Source organism: Panthera uncia, chromosome F2, assembly GCF_023721935.1.
Source record: "Panthera uncia isolate 11264 chromosome F2, Puncia_PCG_1.0, whole genome shotgun sequence".
NCBI lineage: Eukaryota > Metazoa > Chordata > Mammalia > Carnivora > Felidae > Panthera > Panthera uncia.
In genome coordinates this window covers 10,349,085-10,363,814 of record NC_064812.1, presented here as the reverse complement: position 1 = coordinate 10,363,814, position 14,730 = coordinate 10,349,085, and positions in this window count along the sequence as shown.

Sequence of the window (14,730 nt, the reverse complement as noted above, 5' to 3'; positions counted from 1 at the left end):
GCCGTGTAGTGCAACATTTATCACCAGTGTGATATCACGTCCATAGTCCCCGGGATTAGGTGGGATATGTGAGGACTGTTTTTGAATCCTACATACCACAGCACATACTGAAGGGAATCTAAGCAGAACAGTGATAGATTAAATCTAGCCTGGGCTAGATATAGACTGATAGGTTACCCCCTCCCAGGTGGATTGATTTAATTTAGGAAATGATCATGGACAAGATTTGTTGTGTTAGAGGCGTCCCGCAGACCCGGAAATTATTAATTTCCTATCTCTCAGAGTGGGAAACCCTAGGAGATAACATTTAAAGGGTGGTGTTGGACGAATGCATATTTTGGCCAGAAAGCAGAGGGAAAAAATTCAAAGGAAAGAAGAAAGGAATTCAATTCTTGTAAGTAGCAGGACTCCACTGTTGGAGAAGGAAAGGGGGCCAAGCCATGAAGCAACGAAGAAGTTAGAATGCTCAGTGGAGCATTCGTGTGCGCCTGGGCAGAAAGAGAGAGGAAAGAAATGCCAGAGGCACAATTTGCTGCTGTAAAAGAGGACACAGCGGAGAGAAATGCTACTCAAGACCAGGATCGTTCAGGCTGAGCAAAGGGTGACATGAGGGGGGCCATGGCAGAGGTAGTGGTCCTCATGAGGTCCCTGGAAAAAACATTTTTGAAGCATCAACAGCAGCCTCGGTTCTGAAGTGGGCAGAAGGTGGTTTTTAAATGGAAACAGATATTTGGATGAGGAGAAATGTAGGACGCCGATTTCTTAAGACCTAAGTCCATAGCACGTAGTGAGAACTGTCACCTCAGGATTTAAAACGCTTGCTCACCAAGATGATGTAGAGGCTGCCATACATGCTATCAGTTCCATGGGGGGTGTCCAAACATCAAAATATCAACGTGGTCAAGGGATTCAAGGGCGTCTGAAGAGGTTCTGAATTAAGAGGAACTTCTGGAGCGCCTGGGTGGCTCAGGTGGTTAAGTGACTTCAGCTCAGGTCATGATCTCGCAGTCTGTGAGTTCGAGCCCCTAGTCGGGCTCTGTGCTGACAGCTGGGAGCCTGGAGCCTGCTTTGGATTCTGGGTCTCCCCCTCTTTCTGCCCCTCCCCCACTTATGCGCGCACGCTCTCTCTCTCTCTCTCTCTCTCAGAAACAAATAAACATTAAAAAAAAGGAAGAACTTCCACCAGTGGATATTACTATATTTTGCTAGAAGGCAGGAATTTTATAAATGCAGCCCTTTAAGAAGGTGGGTTATGTAGATTGGTGGGATTTTAAATCCCCCCCTCTTCGTTATGGAATATAGGCCATTAACACTTGATGGAATATTTCTCCTAAATGAGTCTGAGTTCAAGATCATAGACTCTGGGCAGCTTAAATAGACTGGTTAGCCTCACAGGGAACCTGACACTCGTGTTTTTCAGAGTCTCTGAAATTAAGTAACCCGAATAAAATTAAGTGATACAGAGGCTAGAGATTTATGCTTTCTCAATTTTGTGGGTGTACTGTAGGTGCCGAAATAATATTTTCATCTTTGTTAAGTCTTTGGATTCCTTATGAAGGAGTGCTCATCAGAGATTTAGGGTTGGACTTCATACCAGTTTTGAGACCCTGACAGAAATACACTCGTTACAATAAGAGAGCCCACGTTGTAGACGCTAAGGGAATCCCTCCCTCACCAGGCATCAAGAATCCTAAGAGAGATTGTGAGGAATAAGAAATTAGAAAGTATTTCGATTTATTTAGATTTTGCTCAGAATTTTTTGGACTTTGAATTTTCTCTGAGCATGACAATATTTTGTTTTAGGAATTAATTCCTTTGCATTGTGACATGCGAGGACACTTGACCTTTGAACATTGGTTTCTTCCTGTAGAGCTGGAGAATCATTCAGGTGGCCATTTGATCTTTATTGCAGAACCTCTGATGAGCTCTCATGGAGAAGGAGACTGGACATAATTTGGTAGAATAGGGGATGAATTTTTCAGTTTTAGGTACAACATGGCCTTGGAGTTCATTTAAGTAATATCTGTCTGACACATGTTAGGGCTGCCTGCCCTATCGCAGAGGCAGAATGGTTACAGCTAACCTGTAAGACACCCCGAGGTGTGATGGTTGATATTGAAGGAGTGGCTTGATGAAGAAGGAAGCAAGAATTACTTGATAGATTTCCGATCTTCTCTCGGAAGGGGTTGACTGTACCTTGGGGATCCTGGGTTAATGGTTAAGCACTACGAGTTAAGATTTTTAAAAAAAAGCATTTTGAAATGTTGGAGGGAGACCTCCTTTACCCTGGCCTTTTGCTTTCTCTGAAAGGATCCCCATTACAATCATGTTCCCCGCCTCTCGCTCCACCTGTCATCGCTCCCTATCTCCACCCAAATCAGAAGAGGGCTAAGCTATCTGATGGATGAATTTGGGAGAAAGAATTTGGAATGCATGGCTTATCTCTTCTGGGATCTGTATGCCTTTCCCTTAGGGAAGCCTTCTGACCTTCTCTCTCTACGAATAGTTACCTTAGTGGAACAGATCCCACCCTCCCGCTGCAAGGAGAGTCTGCAGGTTTAGGAACTAAGTTCATTTCAGAGGGGTGTAACTAAGCACATTTGACTACTCGTCTTCAAATGTAGCTGTAATCCACGATGAGGCCAACATGGTTATCCTTAGGTATTGCCTGCTTTGAAGTTGCTTTCGATGCATTGACTGAAACCCAACGAGTACAAAAGCACTAACCAAGGAGCAGAGGTCTGGGTGCTAAATCTAGCCTTGCCTCTGGCATGCTGCAGGTTGCTGGGGAGATCGCGTCTTTTCCGGGGCCTGATTTGTCTTAGATGTACAATGAAGACGTGGGACAAGATGGTCCCCAGGGATCTTCTAGCTTTCATATACTATGGCGTTAATGGGAGAACGCCAGCACGGGGCATGCCGGAGAATGCCAGCACTGCCCCCGCAAGGTGGGGTGGGGGGCAGTTCCTATTTGCTGTCTGAGTTGCCTTATCAGTCGACTTTGAACCTCGTAGTTGTTGTCCGTGCATTGTTGATAGCTTGCTTTGGGGAACTGGCTTCCCAAACCGTGGTGCCATTTCATCACCAAATATGTAGCCAAATGATCACTGCTATTAGGGTCAGCCTAGCTGGAGTTAGTGAAATGCAAAATAGAACAGAGCCTTTTTTGGTCTCCCTAACCATCTCATGTTTAGATATTTCTGATAATTAAGAGTTTGATAAAGGAGACTTTTTTTTTTTTTTCCCCCAGAGAAAGAATAAAAACGCTGCCAAAACCTCCAAGTGGGTTTTCGAATTTGGCTGGATTTAAGAAGGATGTCTACAAGTTTAAATTATCTCTTTTCCCTTACGAATTATTTTAGGGCTGATATTCCTGCCTCCAGTCCTCATGATTTTGTGTTTTTCTCTTTGGCTCTCTCTTCCAGCCATCCTCTCTCTAGAGTCACTGTCTGTCTGTCACTTAATCCCCTTTATATTTCCAATCACCATAGCACTTGGTACCTTGGCAATCTGCTTTTTATTCCAGCATGATGCAGAGTGAGCGGATTTGGGAAGTTGGAAGCTGGAGGTAGAAAAGCCAGGATTTTGAAGATTTTTTTTTTTTTTTTTTTGCATGTGATTTTTCTATGGAATGCAGTCGGCCAAGTCCACATAGACATAGAACCTCAGGTGCTTTGCATATTCTGTTCCCTGGCTTTGGAACTCCCACCTCCACTTTCCCTTTTCTCCCCCCTCTTGTGTCTCCAGTAAATACTCTTCCTGTTTTCATCACCTATCTAAAACCCATCGTTCATCAAGTCCCAGCCAAGATGTCACTTCTGCAGGAGGCTTTCCTGGACCTCGGTCTGTCTGCTTCCACAGCTCCTTCGTGGTGGTCACGTTTGCTGTCACCTCTCACTGCTCTCGACACTGAGGCCCCTGGAGGCTGGGATTATGCCTGCCCGGCTCACCACTGTATCGCACGTTCTAACAAGGTACTCGGGACAAAGTAGATGACGCGTAGTTATTTACTCTGCAATTTATTGAACAAACTAACGAAGGGAGGTGTATGTTGAAGGCACACTCACCTCTCCTGACGTTTCCTTCCACGTGAAGAGATTTTTCGTGATGGTGACAAGGCAAGTCGTGACCCTTCTGTCACTCCTCTTTATGGGAAGAAGAGTGGCTTCTTGAATGTGGGACAAGGAAGAGCATGTATACACAGCTCAGCCTCCCTCCTAGGAGCCCCGTGTCCACAGCACACAGAATTACTGCTCTGTTCCTCCCCCGCTCTGCATTTCAAAAGGGTATGTGGTTGGCCTGCCTTTCGAATTAGGAAGCCCTTTCTTGCCAGCCTAAATTCAGTTTTCATCGGTTACAAGGCTGCCGGAAATCCCTACCTGTCTTCTTGTTTGTCTAATGTTTTAACTGGCTCGGATCATGAGTGGAGCAGAGAAAGGATTATTTACCGGATCCCTCCAATCACAACAGAAGGCATGAGATTTTTAGCTCGCAAAGGGAACGTGGATTTTTAGAAAGTTAGAAGCGGTGCTGTAGTTAAGGCGAGGCCTTTGAAAAATATTGTGCCAGGAGCTAACGTGATTGGTTGCAGCAACCTGGCGAACAGTTGTTGGGGATCTGCTCAGTGCAAAGGGTGGCACTTGACGGGGGGAGGGGGGGATATGGGGACGGATGAGAGCTATTCCAGGCCTGCTGAAAGCTCACAGTCTATCAGTGAAGACAGACACATACATAAATAACGTTAATTCAAAAGCAAACTGTGATAAGTGCTGTCATGGGGGAATAAACAACACCCGCGGAGTTTGAGAGAGAGAGAGAGACAGAGAGAGAGAGAGAGAGAGAGAGAGAGAGAGAGAGACTAACTTAAAATAAGCCTGGCTGGCTCAGTCCGTGAAACGTCTGACTATACGGCCGGCTCGGGTCATGATCTCGCAGTCTGTGAGCTCAAGCCCCGCGTCGGGCTCTGTGCTGACAGCTCGGAGCCTGGAGCCTGCTTCGGATTCTGTGTCTCCCTGTCTCTCCCTCCCTCCGCCGCTCACTCTGTGTCTCCCTCTCTCTCTCTCTCAAAAATGAATGAACATTAAAAAAATAATAAAATCAAAATAAAGGTAGTGGGAACGTTTGTGACAGAGAATGGAATTTGAGCTGAGCCTTGAAGAAACATGTTGGAATGTGTCGGAACATGTTTAACCTGGGGCCTAGATCAGGGACGGGGGATCCCTGGATTCCGTGGCACGGAGCAGGGAAAGGCTTTGAACTGTGGTTAGTGAGGGGTCACACCTAGACGGAAGGTGCCACAGTGAAAAATACTCCCTAAAGATCCTCTGTGTGTTGAAAGGCAAGCAAATTGCATGGGGTAAATTGGTGGGCACGTTGTAACAATCTGGGTTGGAGAGTTTTTTGCCTTGTAAAGTTCTCTGAAATGTTCCCTCATAACCATATCTCACTCTCCTATCCTTCCACCTGGACTAAAATAGAGTGTCCTATGGGGAGCCCCAGACAGGTGGCCTTTGCACAGGTGCATGGATTTTCCTCCGAATAATCCATCTAAATAGGATGTAGCTCCGCTTAGAAGCAGATGTGTGTGTATGTGTGTGTGCATGTGTACCTGCTCCATCTATCCGGATGGGGAAGGTGTATTTCTCTGGTTCACCATCACCCGTGACCCTTGTCACAGGTACCAAAGTATAAGAGAGAGACCAAGCATGGGATCTCTAAGAGATCAGAACTACCCCCAATCCCCAAGATTCAGGCCTCCGATGCACCTGTTGTCCTGAGCCGTCCAACTGCTCTTATCTATCATGCTGGGCATTGGTTTTACTAGCCAGCATCTAGCGTTTTCCCCTTTGAACAGTGTCCTGACTTTCCCAGTGATGTTTCTTCTCTCCAGGGGCAGCGGTTCATTCAGGGACGGGGCTGGGGCCTCAGCCATCTCATTGGGAAACCATCCCGAAACTTGATGCGACTGCTATGAAAGTACTCTTCTCTAGGGTCGCTGAGCTGGTAGGATAGGAACTTAGAGCCTGCTCACGCAAGGAGGAAGCCCGGCTGGGAGAGCACAACGGAAAACAGAGCGTAACTACGGAGAGAGAAAGACGTCGAAGGACAGTATATGCACGCTTGTATTCAAACACGGAGCCAAATACATTCCTGGAATTTTAAGTGACATGACCTAACTCTTTCCTTTTTATGGCTCAAGCTGCTTTGAGTTAGAGCTCTATCAACTGTGACTGAAAGAGTGCCCATTCATTCACCCTGATGGAACAACACATCTGAGAACTCTCTTTCATGTCTTTTCATCTTACGATGTGCTTCTCTCTTTTCATTTTATGATCCTACTTTCATCTTTAGATGCCAGGCTGCCCCGGCTTGTTTCTGGACTTCCTATCCAGGCAAACAGTGACCCCGGGCCATGCGCCTTGCTCCGGGTCCTGGGAATCCGCTGAGGGCTGGAAGTGGACTTAGGTTGGCCTGCGAGCTTCTGCGTGTAGAGTCAAGGCAAACACAAACGACCAGTATCCGGGGTCCAAGTGGAATCAGACCAGACGGACAAACTTGCAGAGGCATCAGGTTCGAGTCCTTCAGTAACCCAGGCGCCGGGACAAGAACTAGACACATAAAGACAATTTAATCCAGGATGGCAAGGCTGAGGCTAGTGTCTGAGGGTTGGGGTCTGTTTTGGGAGCAGAAAATGGTGACTCAGTAGAATATTCCTGGGGGACTTCTCAACCAATTTCCTGGAGTGGTAATTAAGAGTCAATTTTGCAGAGATTTGAAAGCCAGACTGAGTAGTGAGAATTTATAGTAAAAGAAATGGATCTTCATGACTATAATTCTGGAGGCGATGTGCAAGGGACGAGTGACAAGGAAATCCATTAGAAAGCTCCCTCTGAGGGACGCCTGGGGGGCTCAGTTGGTTAGGCGACCGACTTCGGCTCAGGTCATGATCTCGCAGTTTGTGGGTTCGAGCCCCGTGTCGGGGTCTGTGCTGATGGCTCAGAGCCTGGAGCCTGCTTCGGATTCTGTGCCTCCCTGTCTCTCTACCCCTCCCCCGCTCATGCTCTCTGTCTCTCTGTCTCTCTGTCTCTCAATAATAAATAAATGTTAAAAAAAAAAAAAGAAAGAAAGCTCACTCTGATAGGGGATGACTCTGGCTTTGAGCCTGGGTGACTGGAGACAGCTGGCATCATACCTGAGGATAAGGGGGTCCACACGGGAAGCTGGTTTTGCAGGGTAAAGGGAGGAGATTTTGTTAGATTTTAGGTGTGGAATTGAATGTGCCAGTGAGGAACCCAAAGACTTGAGGATCCAGGCAGAGTTAGGGGTCATCCCCTGGAAAACAAAAAGCGAGGCCATGAGTGTAACTGATTGTTCTTAGGGAAAAGTGCCAAGAAAAACCTGCCCCTTGATTCACTTGCTTTATGGAAGAGGGGTGGTAATCCATCGAATCGACGGCACATAAACTTCAAAAAATATACAGTGACTTAGGAGGAAACAGCGAAGCCTACAACGGGCTCTAATTGGCTGCGTGGAAGGATCCCCTTTGGGGAAGGTATTCAGAGCTTTGTTCCAGTTCATCACGACAGCAAAGCCGGTCTCCTCCAGAAGACCACACACAAACTTGGGCTTTGGAAACAATCGGGGAAAATTAGAAAAAAGGCCAGTGCCACATAGAAAGCATCATTCACATTTTTATCTTTTATTTGCAACTTCGTGGCAGAGAGCCTTCCTGCAGGAATGGCGGCTGACAGATTGTATCAGGCTTGGAAGGAATGCGTGGACCACTTACTGATGTCAAGAAAAGAAATGTTGTGTTGCAGGCAGAAGAAACGACTGTCGGGGATTATTTATCATTGACCTTTCCCTCTCTCGTGTCCCTGGATTCTGTCTGTTATTAAGCCCTGACAGGGTTTTTTTTCTCTAATGTCCCTTGGAGCAGTTTGTCAACCCAAATGTATTATGAACCTACTGTGTGCCAAACTATACCAGACAATCTAGAGAGAGAGAGAGAGAATAAGAAATGGTTTCTAACTTCAGCTTACTCAGAGCCAGGCAAGAGAACCGAGAAAACACAACCCTCTTGCTGGTGCCTCCAGGAAACCAATGCTGTGTTAAAGGTAATGATGGACAGATGCTTCGCATTTTGGTTGACAGAAAGGATTTTTCTCCCAGGAAGTGATATTTCCTATGTGATTTGTGATATGACCAAAAATATGAGGAAGAATATTCTAGAAACATGGGAGAAGCGCATCCGGGTGGGGGAATAACATCGGATGATATTACTTTATTAACCCATTCAGTCATAACCAAAACTTATTAACGTCCCAGACATGGTACCAGGCACTGGGGATCGAGAGATAGATGAAACGCATACAGAGCAGTGACCGTTATTTTTAGAATCCGTTCTCTATGCCCGAGACATTAGTCTTACACATTTCTCTTTGTCTTTCTTGGATCCCAGTTTCTGTTGACACTTAAAAAACATATAGACCATTCTAGTATCTCTGATGGCTGACCTGAGCCCCTTTATAACATGAGCAAACCGTCTCACAACGAGAGCATTGTTTGGTAGGGCGTTTCATTCACTTTTTGCAACCTCAGTGTTTTCCGTCTAGGGAACTAATGATCTCTCTTTCCCAGGCAGGGGACGAGCTGGGATGGTCCCTGTAACTTCGGATACCCAGAGCAATTAGAAGGCTTCCAGCTACGCTGCCTGGAGAAATGTTCTGATTTCAGTGCTGTCACATATAATCCTGCCTCGGTCAAGACGAAGCGGTGTTTGAAATGACAACATAAGCCCTCTGCCCCATGTGGCGGATGTAAAAATAGACCCATTGCTGCCGGGAGTGCAATGGATATTACCTTTCAGGTTCTTGGATTTTCCGCTTTTCTTTTCCTAACTTCCTTCCCCACCCCAGCCTGAGAGCCTTCAATACACATAAATAAAGTCCAGTCCAGATGCTAAGAAACAGGCATGCTCTGGGCTGCCCTGGGGCCATGTGCCGTCACGGTCGTGACTCAGTTTATCATTTTCCAGTAGCCAGGCCAAGTAAGTCTGGGCCAGGAGACACCGTGAGGAAGTGCAGCTCATTCTGTCAGCCTCTTCCTTCCACAGGGGGTGAAACCGAGCATCGGACTGAATTTTAGAGCAGACTGACCAGATGTTGTGACATCGCATGGACACAGTCCCATGTGACTCCTCGGCCCCCCAGGCAGACAGAAGCACCTCCCGTCCATCAGTTGTCAGCCTCACAGCACCTTCCTGGTGTAGTGACAGGAACAGATGTGTCTTCTGACCTTCATCTTCCTTGTGCTCTGGTTCATTTTTTCTTCTAGTTGGAGAGGATTCATTTCTTTAAACTCAACCTTGAATCGGTTTTCAGGTTCTACTGATTCCTTCTGTGTCCTCTCTCTCCTATCCAGCCCTGCTTTCCCTCCTCACTCTCTCTACCAAACTCAATCATTTGTTGCCTCATATCAAGACGTGTTGCCCAACTGCTTCTAGATACTATCCGCTAATCCGTACTTCCCATGGCCTCTACTGGGTTTGTATCTCCCTTATTAAAAATGGCCGATGGCTCCCATAAATGCCACATATTCAGGATGATTCAGAATCCGCTGCTCTGCCTTTCTCCACTGACCCAGTGCTTCTGATTCCACGTTCTGTGCTTGTTATATCCATACTAGGGAAGACTGCCCTCTCTGTCCAAAGCCATTTGTCTGGTTGCCTCTGTCCTGTCTTTACGGTGCCCTTGAAACCAGCCCCGAGGGACGGCCAGACCAAATGCCCTCAGTGTTACGAAGAGACTTCCCCTTCATCAATCTGGCGGAGTCTGCTTGACTCCATATGTCATATATCATTGTCTTAAGCCTCCTAATATGACAGTGATGCCACAGGCATTTCCCTGGATCCAGAGCAGTTTCCTACAACCTGGAGGAACAAAGTAGCTTGAGTTTGGGGAGGGCAACAGGAATTCCAGTGACAACTATTTCAAGAGGCAAGAGAAAGTTAACTTTATTGAGTATCAGGACTCTCTGTGCCAGGAGCAAATCACACCTACAACCCATTTTCCACCTCCCCAGGACTCCGATTCAAATGGTTATTTGGGGGGGAAATCTGGCCGTAAGAAAAAGCAAGAGCGATCTTTAACAGGAAAATAAATGTGGAAAGATCTCGTGAAAAGATATCATAAAATCTAAAAATCTCTGCCTGATTTTGGGCAATGCTTATTTGCAAGATGCCTCACATATATTATCTCATTAAATCTTCATGATGACCCTACTGAGTACATGTTGTGTCCTTGTCAAAGACAAGGACACTGACGCTCAGCCCTTAACCAAATCCATTCAGGTTATGAATAAAGAAGCCGGGATTAAAGCAAGATTTAGGTAATTTCCATATTAGTATAACCTCCAGTGCCACCTTCGTGGCCACCAGGGACAGCCCCAGCCCATCATTCATTAAACTAATATAACAAATAGCTATTGAGCACCTCTGATGTCACCATGTCATGTGTAAGGGGTCAGGCATTCAGTGGTGAAGAAGACATTTTTTAGGCATCAAGAATGTTAATGTTCTCACTAGGTAATTGTAGGTAAGAAGAGATATACAGGCAATTAGAATACAGAATGACAATTACTGTGATGAGGTAAACAGCATGTCACATACAAGTGATGCTTTCTGGAAGAAATGGTGTCACAGTGGACACTTGAAGGACGAGTAAAAGGGAATAAAACAAAGGCCGAGTAAAGAAGATCTCAAATGAGCACAGACACATGAGAGTTACTGGAATACAAATATACAGACAGGAGCTAACAGACACCCGAGACTCAAAGAAGTGACCGAAGCAGGCAGTTTTTATACCTTTTAGAGAAACGATACATTTGTGAAGAATTGAAAGGACAGAGAAGTTTGGGCTTGGAGTAGCAAATTAGTGAAGAAGTAACAAGGTTTGTTTTCACAGTCTTCTTGGCCCTAAATCCCCTGTCTCTGGTGATAAGGGCGTCTGTCTCTCTCCTGATACCCAGAGGGCATCTTTCACATGGGAGACTCGTTTCCTGGTTTCAGGGGGACAAAGGAGGGACAGTTGTCCTTCTTACACTGGCTGTTTCTTAAGTTACTGTAATTCAAGATAATCAATATGCTAAAGTGGCATATTTGGGGGCAGCCTGCCCTGAACCCCCATTCACAGACAAGTGCTGATATGAGTAGAGTAGTTGTCCTGGAGAGAAGTGGAGATATTTGGAAGTTGTGGGAGGCAGATTTGATGACAATTGCCCCAGAGAGTTGCCTGAGAGCGTAGCCAGGCAGGATGCTTCCTTGCTCCTCTTGAGAAGCTTCTAGATGAGATCTCTAGGCCTGGGAGCTGGGGGAGGGCTGGACACTGTCCTCCATGAGATGCTCAGAACTCATTCTCCTGCCTACTTCTGCCCTTGTAGAAGTCCAAGCCTATCTTCTCCGCCATACTCTGAACTCCTATCCCCTTGCTGATTGGTGTGATATTTTACCCTCCCCTACCACTTCCCAACTCAATTCTTCGAAGCATTCCATTGTGTCCCCTGAGGTCCCCAATCCGTGAGCAGTGCATTCCTTATCTTTAACCTCATTTTGGAATATCCATGAATACTTTCCTCACCACTTCTCATGGCGTCTAGCAAGGTTCCCGAAACACAACGTGTGCTTAACAGATATTTGTTGAAGGTGACATTGGAAGCATCTAGACCTTTCTGACTTCTAGTGTCTTACTCAGACTGTAAGCTTGTAACTGAGGCAAGCAGGGGAGTGAATGTATCATCTATCAGGTGGGACGGTGGGGAGACAGAGTTCAACTCAATGTGGTGGGCAAGGGGGGGATGGCCGCATTTTGGGCATGATCCAGGTGAAGGACCTGGGGGTTCTCACATGTAAATGTCAAGGAGGTAGTTGGTATTTACTAGAATGTGGAATGGAGGTCTGGACTGAAGCAAGGATTTGGGAGTCGGCCATCCAGATGGTAACTGAAACTCATTAATCCCACCCGGGATTTTTCCTTTTGGTGCCAAAAAATGGTAACGCCCCCCTTCATGGACACAAACTTTCTGACCACAGCCAAATGGTCCGAACTGGGAGAGCAGCCCTCCGGGTTGAGAATACCAGTTATCTGTGTTATTGAAGGATGGTTTGGAATGTGTCAAATGGCTTCCGGAGAACATTTGGTGAAAATCAGTGTTAAAACAAGATTTGGGCTCAATGGCTATAAAAGAGAGTGGCTGCTTCTGTGGATGTTGTATGTATGGAGCTCCTTTTACGGACCAGGCACTTTACTACCTTATTTCACTTAGTCTTGGCAGATGCGAGGTTTTTACACGTGCTTATGGATTGGAATGTCCTTCTTCAGTCCAGGAAGAGCATCCAGATCTTTTTTAAAGTTTTAACGCAACAACGTAGAACCAAGTACCTAACACTTGAGATGTGCTCAAGAAATACCAGTTCACTCCCTTCTATTTCAGCCATCAGGGGTTTTTGACTTTAGAGTTACCCACGGGCCTTATACCATAGCAACTTCCAGGCAGATGAACTTGACTTTCTTCTAGAAAGTCACGTAGGCATGTACGTCTGTGTCTTTCTAATGCTCAGGCACGTGGCTTGCACCTCACGTTACCTAGTGAGATAGGTAAGCTCTGCTATTAACAGGTAAGCACGCATGGGCGGAGTCTAATTGGCATCAAAGCGATCATGTTGATTCGATAGGTCACAGTATGTGTAATAATAGAAGTGTCTGCAGGAACAATTAGTCTTTTTAACAGCTAAGCTGGACACTAAGGAAATCAGCACAAATATGGGAAAACTTGGGGTAGCACAATTCACATGCAAACACACACATTCTGTATACAGACTTTCCTTGACTTACTATGGGGCTGTGTTCCAACAAGCCCATCATAAGTTGAAAATATCCTAGGTCCCAAATGCATGTGATATGCCCAACCTACCAAATATCAGAGCCTAACTTAGACTAACTTAAACACGCTCAGAACACTTAGATTAGCCTACAGGTGGGCAAAATCATTCAACACAAAGCTTATTTGATAATAAGGTGTTGACTGTCTCATGTAATTTATCGAGCACTGTGCTGAAAGTGACAAACAAAACGGTTCTAAGTGTATCAGTTGTTTATAGTCATAATAGCTGGCTGATTGGGGGCTGTGGCTCCCTGAGGCTGGCCAGCATCACGAGAGAGGACTTTACTGCCCGTTGCTAGCCCGGAAAGGATCCAAATTCACATTTTGACGCATGGCTTCTGCTGAATGGCTATCTCTTTTGCACTATCATAAAGTTAAAAATCCTAAATAGAAACATCGTAAGTCAGAAACCGTCTGTAGAGACATGTACCCATCTGTCAATCTACCTGTCTCATACCAGCCGTCAGAGCATATCATTATTTGTTCTTCCACATCCTGCTGGAGACAGGGATTTTTAAAAAAAAAAATTTTAACGTTTCTTTATTTTTGAGAGAGAGAGACACACACACAGAGTGAGTGGGGGAGGGCCAGAGAGAGAGGGAGACGCAGAATCTGAAGCAGCCTCCAGGCTCTGCGCTGTCAGCACAGAGCCCGACGCGGGGCTCGCACCCACGAACCGGGAGATCGTGACCTGAGCCGCAGTCGGACTCTTAACCGACGGAGCCACCCAGGCGCCCCACGATCCTCATATCTTGATCCATCCCCCACCCCGTGCCAAGATTAGGTATATAATCTGAAGCCACGGTGACCCAGTCTTCAGCCACTCTCACCGGTGCACTAGCACACCAGGAAAACTTTTCTCCAAGCCTTTACTGCTGCTCTTGCTTCCCCCTAGACCCCCCCCCTCTGGAATATTCAGGGTTTGCTCCCTCAACACCTTGAGGTCTCTGTCCAGATGTCAGCCTGTCACTGAGTCCTTCCCCGATTAGCTTATTCAAAATAGCCACCCTCTGAAATAAGGGGTGAGGATTAAGGAGAGCATTTGTCATGATGAGCCCTGGATGGTGTATGGACTTTGAATTGAATCTCTATATTGTACACCTGAAACTCATACAGCACCGTCTGTTAACTATACTTGGACTAAAATTAAATGATGACAACAAAACAAAACAAAACAAAACGGCCACTGTGTCCCCAGAACTCCTCATTTGTAATTCTCTGCTTATTATGATATTGCAGCATATTATACTTGTTTTGGTATATTGTCTGTCTTCTCCTGAAAGGATGTGGATCTCGTGAGGGCAGGGTTTTTTGTCTGTCTTTATCTTTGTTACCTGCGTAGTTCCTGCAAAAGTGCCTGGCACATACAGAACTCAGTAAATATTTATTCAATGTGTGAATGAATGAATGAATGAATGGATGAACGAGTGACATGTTTCTTATCAGACTCTACTGTATTTCAGTGTCCTCAGTGGCCCTAGCATGCCCGACACTATGACCATAAGGAAAGTAGGTGGGAGGGGCGCCCGGGTGGCTCAGTCGGTTAAGCGTCCGACAAAAACTTGTCCCTGGTAAGCATTGGTAGTAAATGTTGGAAACAGAACCTGTACTCTGTTATGTCTCTTGCCAGAAGTTATGTCATCGGATGTGCTTCCTTCTCTCCAACGTACAGCCCACCTGTAGGAACAGTTAAATGAATCCCAAATTACAACATCTTCCAGACTGTGGCCCCTGTCACACATGCCGCAATGGGGGACAAAAGCCCTGTCCTCTCACATTGAGGTGGGCAGG